This window comes from Dasypus novemcinctus, chromosome 10, assembly GCF_030445035.2.
Source record: "Dasypus novemcinctus isolate mDasNov1 chromosome 10, mDasNov1.1.hap2, whole genome shotgun sequence".
In the NCBI taxonomy this organism is placed as follows: Eukaryota; Metazoa; Chordata; class Mammalia; order Cingulata; family Dasypodidae; genus Dasypus; species Dasypus novemcinctus.
Genome location: NC_080682.1, coordinates 67,738,201 through 67,745,200, shown reverse-complemented (window position 1 = coordinate 67,745,200; position 7,000 = coordinate 67,738,201). Strand labels below are relative to the sequence as shown.

The following is a 7,000-nucleotide window of genomic DNA, read 5'->3' as shown; positions in this document are numbered from 1 at the left end:
TATAAAGGCAGTGGCCACCAGAGGCTCTGAGGTAAGAATAGGTGTAACATGAGGCATTTTTGAGATGTGGAATTGTTCTGCATGACCCTGTGATGATGGGAACAGTCTATTACACTTTTTGTCAAAACCTACAAAATTGTGCAGTGGAAAGTATAAACCATAGTATAAACTATAGACTATTGTTACTAGCATTACTTCAAAATGTGTTCATGAACTGTAAAAAATGTACCACAGTAATGAAAAATGTTTTTAATGGGGAAAAGTGTGGGAGGGAGAGGGGGTGAGGTATATAGGGATCCCCTGCATTTTTGATGTAACATTTATGCAAGCTAAAGCTTCTTTAAAAACGCAAAAAAAGAGATAAAGAACCAGCAAGATGGTGGTGGAGTAAGGAGGTCCTAGAGTCAGCTCCTGCTACAGGGCAGTTAGCAAATACCCAGAGCTACCTAAAGCACCTGTCTGGGGACTCCAGGATACCAGAAGAGCATCCTGCCTCATACTTGAAGGAATGGAAGGAGGAGACTGACCATCTGCAGAGAAGATTCTTAAGTAGAGCCCATCCTCCACTGGAGGCACAATCCACCTTGGGAGCTGTTCCATGGCTGGAATTGAGAGCTCCACTTTCTAAAAACAGGGGAGGAGGAGATGGTTGGCCACCGACTTCAGCTCCTAATTAGCAGACACGGCTGGCTAAGGTATAACCCTAGGGACAGCTAAGGTGTGAATCTGCCCAAGTCAGAAAGAGGCCGGTGGCCATCATTTTGATTCTGCCCCCAGTCTGAGGAGATGCCGGGCTGTCCAAAAATCAGTGATGATAGGAACCAGTTTCTTTTGCCCAGATCTGCCTGCAGATCTAGCCTAGGGTTCAGCCCCACCTCTGGCAGGGAGAAGGCTGGCGGGCCCTGCACCAATCTGTCCAGGTAACTGTGGGTACCTTTGGCTAGCACAGACTGAATAATTGGAAGTCTACTAGGGCAACTGTGGTCATCTTGGACCCACACTGCATAGATTGCTGCCCACACCTGCAGCTCCGTCCTCACCCCAGGCAGGGGAGAAAGGGGAGTGAATCTTCATCAGTCTCTCTGGGCAATTACAATCTAGGCCTGCATGACTTAGATTATTCTACACAACTGTGATTCTGCCCCTACCCTTGGCAAAGGAGAAAGTTGGAAGAAGTTTCATTAGCCCCTGGTGCAATAAGGGCGGCTTGAGCCTCCACAGCTTATAGCACCAATTACAACCTTGGTTCCTACTGCACAACCAGCAAGGGAGAAAGGATAGGAAGCCCTAAACTGAAGAGAAAAACTGCACCTGGAATAAATACTCTAGAATTCCAGAGGCCAAGACAATAACAAAAAATTACAATCCATACCAAGAAACAGGAAGCTATGGCCCAGCTAAAGGAAAAAGATAAGCCTGCAGATGACATAAAGGAGTTGAGACAACTAATCATAGATGTTCAAACAAATCTTAATAACTTCAATGAGATGGCTAAAGAGATTAAAGATATTAAGTAGACACTGGATGAGCACAAAGAAGAATTTGAAAGCATGCAGATCTTATTGGAATGAAAATAGCAGATCTTATGGGAATAAAAGGTGGAATAAATGAAATTAAAATGCAAAAGAAAAAGAGATTAAGTTGATTAAATTACTCATTTCTCTGATGAGACTGACAAGCCTCTGGAGGTGGAATAGGATGTGTAAACCATGTAGAGATTTACCTCTGGGAATTGCATATTGGACTTGGCCTTCTATGACATTTAAGCCCTTAAGTCTAATAAATCAAGTCCAGTCAACAATGTACGGACTCAGATTTTTAATAATATTGATTTGATCCATCTTTCAGTATTTCAAGTGTACTGTTTATGCAGAGGCTACGTGGCCATTTTTCAGTTTTTTTGACACAGATTGAAACATTTATGGAGTAGCAAGGAGTCAGGGGTAGATTTAATGATCTCCAAAGTCAGAACCTAAAGTGAGAAACTCTAATTCAGCAATTATCTGAAATCTTGTATTTTCTCTTAATATGTATTCTGAATTAGTAGATACAGAGGTCATGTCTTTATGCATTGAGTTCCTGACTTTATAATAGTAGTCTCTTCATTAGCCAATATTACTTAATTGCCTTTTTTGTGTACCAGAGTATTACCTAGATTTGTAGTGATTACTAGTGAATGCTAAGCTGAGAAAAGAGCAAATACAGAGGAATTTTTTTTCCCCAGATGTAAATATAATTATATCACAAAATATTTTTGGCAGAGTTCCCAGAATTGGAAGAGTTTACATGTGACAGTACTTAAAGCATTTGGCATACTGTCTGGGTGTGCATGTTTCATATCCTAGACACTAAGTCGTGTAGTTCTCTAAAGGTAGTAGTTCATCTCAGAATTTATTTAGTTTTTTACACATATGAATATATGCATGCAATCAGCTTTTTTTATTGATCACCTTCTCTCTTCCAGAAAATAAATGAAGACAGATTCATGTCCTTAATGTTCATGTTGTAGTGAATTTAACCAATCCAAAAGGGAAGAGTCTTTGGATATCTTCTATTTTCATCAATTTCATGATGAGAAACAGAAGTCTCTGTAGCCTTACTACAGTGTATAAGCCAGTCAGAATTCCTGGAGGGTCTCTGACAATTAGGTTCATATTATCTTATGACTTGACCTATGTTGTCAGTTCCTTCTCTTCACAAATTCCTTTCATTCTTCTTCACAAATTCCTTTCATTCACAGCATTTGATTGCAAAAAGGCAATGCCTTTGTTTATATCACCTACTTTAGTACCTTCTTGGTTAAAATGTTAAAAAAAATATATGTACCTCTGAGTTACCTTTCAGATATTCATTAAAAATGCAATGTTTTACTTGTAATTAATTCCTTCCCTTTTTTTAATAGATTTATTTCTTTTTAAAATTTATTTATTCCGACCCCCTCCTCCCCACACACACACAGAGCTTACTGTCTGCTCTCTGTGTCCATTCACTGTGTGTTCTTCTGTGTCTGCTTGTCTTCCTTTTGTTGGGTCATCTTGATGTGCCAGCTCTCCATGGGTGCATGGGCCAGTAGCTCTACATAGGCAAGGGCCAACTTGCCTTCAGAAGGAAGCCCTGGGACATGAACCCAGGGCTCCCTATATGGTAGACGGGAGCCCAATGGGTTGAGCCACAGCTGCTTCCCAATTCCTTCCCTTTTGTATCAAATAAATATATTTTCCTTAGTGGTCAGAGAAAGCGCATAGGCAGAACCTGTCTGAAGGAGGGAATAAGTCAGGTGGACCCTCTGAGGCCAGCCAGAAACTAAAGGCTATATCCTGACAAAGGTAAAAGTTCATATGAACTTGGGGACTCTAAGAAAATTGATCTTTAATGCAAAAATGGCAAGTGTAAATTATGCTGGATTTTAAGACATGCCTGCTCTACTCTTGGCCTTTAAAAATTAGAAACAACCGGACTATTGATAACCTGAAGAATTAACTGAGGCAAGAATATACTTGGTGCCAGCTCACCTCACAAAAGTCAGTCTAATTATGGATTTTGTAACAAATATTAATGAGTAATATAGTGTGTTAAAGATTAAAAAATTAAAAGAATAGCATATGTGTAAATGTTCTAATCCTCAGGAAACTGCTTTCATTGTCATTGTTCTAAGTAGTGAGAAGTATCCCAATATGCCTATAAGACTAATATACCTCCTACCATCAAGTAGAATATAATACAGTAGATAAAGGAAGGTAAGTAATGATATCTAATGTTTTTGGACAAATACTCATTCAACACTCAATGTGTGACAGATAGTGTGTGGCAGACAGTATATTGTGACTGACGGTCTCATATAATCCTCATACCAACCCTGCAGAATGTGGCCTATACTGTGGGAAATCTACACAACATCCACTTCCTCTTCAATGTACCCTCTCTACATGATGCATCATGAATGTTCCCTGATTTTGCAGCTTCTCTTGCAGCTCGGGTAGCCATATCATCAAATTCTGGATGACAATACTGAACTCCAAATTTGCTAGTGATAGTGAGTTTTGAGTCTGAAAAAGTTTTGTTTTCCTTGAAAAGTTTATGAGTAGGAACATAATTGGACTCTTGAATCTTGAGATGACACCTGGAGCTGCAGCAATCATCTTCTGGCTACGAAAAAACACAAATGAGTACAAACTCCAGCACACTAAGGATGGCAGGAGGAAATTAAAAAAAAAAAAAATGGTGGGACTCCTGCTAGAAAGATATAAAGCTGAATTAATCCTGGATTCCTGGTGAAAAAATACAACCATGTAATTGTTTTAGAAGTTCTTAATTGGACATACTGTTACTTGTAGCTAAACACATTTCTAACTAACAAAAGCATACATCAATTTTTTAGGGAGATATAGGTTATGAAGACTAAGAGATACTAAGTGAGGGATCTGAGAATTGAGCTGACTCGAAAATTCATGCTCATTTTGACATAGATATTTGGCTTTTTTTAAAAAAAAAGATAAATGAATAACTTATGTCTAGTTTGGGAATCAATGAAAGATCCAAAGAGACAATATGGTAGAGGATCATCTTATAGCAGCATGACAATGTAAATTTTTAAAGTTTTTTGGCATAAGAAGACACTTAGTGAGGGAACTGCGTTCACCTGTTAGAAATATTTAGAAAAAAGAATGCCTTTTTAAAAAACGTTCTGAAAGAAGCATTAAAAATAACAGAAATGACTGCCACATTGGGAAACTGGCCCCAGTCTGCTTGCTGCTCCAGCAGATGCCCCGTGCTCACCTGGTGACTGAGGGCTCCTTCTGTGTTTAGAGGTGCATTGGGCCACACACCAGCAAGTTGGACTGTTTAATTCAATTGGTGATAGTTGCAGTCACTCTCATTTTCTCTACTATTTGTCCACCCAAACACCAGCCCATATTCCTGCTTTTGGAGAAAATCCTCTGTGCCAAGCAGGAGCCAACATTGACAAACACCCTAAGAAATGCCAGCAGCCTGAGAGTAACAGACATTGCACAATCCCAGGGTTTTCAAGAATGCACCATTTCTCTTAAACCTGCAGAATGGTCATCTGAATAGTTTCTATAATAATGGCACCATAAGTGAGGTTAGTCAGAAAACAATATATTTCCTAATCATATTGATATGAGAACAAGTCAAAAGAGATCCTTGGGTGATTTGGAATCCATTGGAGTAAAGAAAGTTAGAATGCAGACTTCAACTCCTACACTCTGATTTATTGGACTTACCCCACTCAGCTAACATGGAGTTGAAGAATGTCAACCACCACACCATGGAGCCTAGAGTGCCTACAACTGAAAGCAGGAGGATTGCATCCAGTATCCATGTGGAATCTAAGCCCCCTCTTGACATAGATGTGCAATGGACATAACCAATCCAAGGTCCACAGAGAAAATGTGACATTGGTGTGGGAAGGGTGGCCATAGTGGCTGCTGGGTGCGGGAAATGCGAGGAAGAGATGAGATGTGGAGGCGTTTTCGGGACTTGGAGTTGTCCTGGGTCAGGCTTCACGGGCAATTACAGGACATTGTAGATCCCCCCAGGGCCCACTGGATGGAACGTGGGAGAGTGTGGGCTATGATGTGGACCATTGACCATGAGGTGCAGCGATGCCCAGAGATATACTTACCAAAAGCAATGGATGTGTCATGATGATGGGAGAAAGTGTTGCTGCGGGGGGAGTGGGGGGTGGGGGCGGTGGGGTTTAATGGGACTTCATATTTTTTGAATGTAATATTTTTTAAAAAATGAATACAAAATAAATAAATAAATAAAAAGAAAGTTAGAATGGAAGCTCAAAGCCTGGATTAGTCCATGGTAGTAGTGAACAATTAAACATATGATGCTGACAAAATGCACATTGATAGTTTTGCTGTTGTAACAGATATAAAAACAGTAGCTCCATATTGAATACATTGATAAATGGATATGTCATCAGTGGACATTTAGACTTCTTCCCCTTGACAAAGCTCAATGGAATGAAAAATGAGAATAAGCAATTTTCAACAGTTCCAGAACTGCCATTTATGCGTAGTCAGGGTTCTTTCACTGCTAATGACACTGAGGAGTCAGAAAAGACTGTGAGCATTAATCCTGATATCTGTGGTTCTGTGTAACTGAATGGGAGTCCAAGGAGCCATGTAGTCAATAGACCTTCCTGGGTGGAAGGTACTGGGGAGAATTTGCACTGTGGATATTACCATGGGCTTGGGGACACTGATGAAAGTGTCCCTGACCTTAATAGCATTGTAGAGCATTCCAGTTCTGTTGTAGTGGAAGGAAGATACAATATTGCTGTCCTGGGTACACTGCAACTTTACCGTGGCCCTTAAAAACCATCCCTGTCTTGATATGAAATACATTAATCCTTCCTATTAACAAACTGAAAAAATATTAATGTAGCATTAATTTGAAGGAATGTGACAACTTGTACTGTTTTATACTCTAATTTATTGACGAGGTGAGCTTGTATTTGCCAAATTAGTCAAATTTATGTGTGAGTAGGGCTTATTTAGTATATAGATTTATCTACAATGGGGTGTCAGTTCTTTCATAAGGTATACTGTGGAATTAATTTTTAAGTCACCAAACTGAATATTTCCCTTTTAAATAATGTCACCAGATAGTACCATTTCTTCTTTTGTCAAATTAAATTATATCTGACCAAGATAAATTAGGAAGCAGTGTTTATCTGGAGGCAAATTTTTTCATTTGTGCATAATTTTGAAGAGTTTGCACATCTTTCCTGTTGAATTTATGGCACAACACAACTATTTCTCTATGCAAGGAATGGCCTTACAGTAGATTTCTTGCATTGATTTGTCTGAAGAAGAGAACTTTGGCTTTTTCATTGTTGTTTGAAATTATCTTTGCAACTTGCCATGTGGTTTTAATTATAAACACCAATAGTGGTTGGGAGTATAAATGATATAAAGGAGATCACTGCCTGTGTTTGAAAACAGGTTCAACCAAGGATTTACTTTTG

At 39.3% G+C, this 7,000-nt stretch overlaps 1 pseudogene; it reads left to right on the top strand.

Moving 5' to 3' along the window:
* The first annotated feature begins 786 nt into the window (after nucleotides 1-786).
* Nucleotides 787-6,347, top strand: LOC101443903 (ankyrin repeat domain-containing protein 10 pseudogene; annotated as a pseudogene).
* Nucleotides 6,348-7,000: the final 653 nt, after the last annotated feature.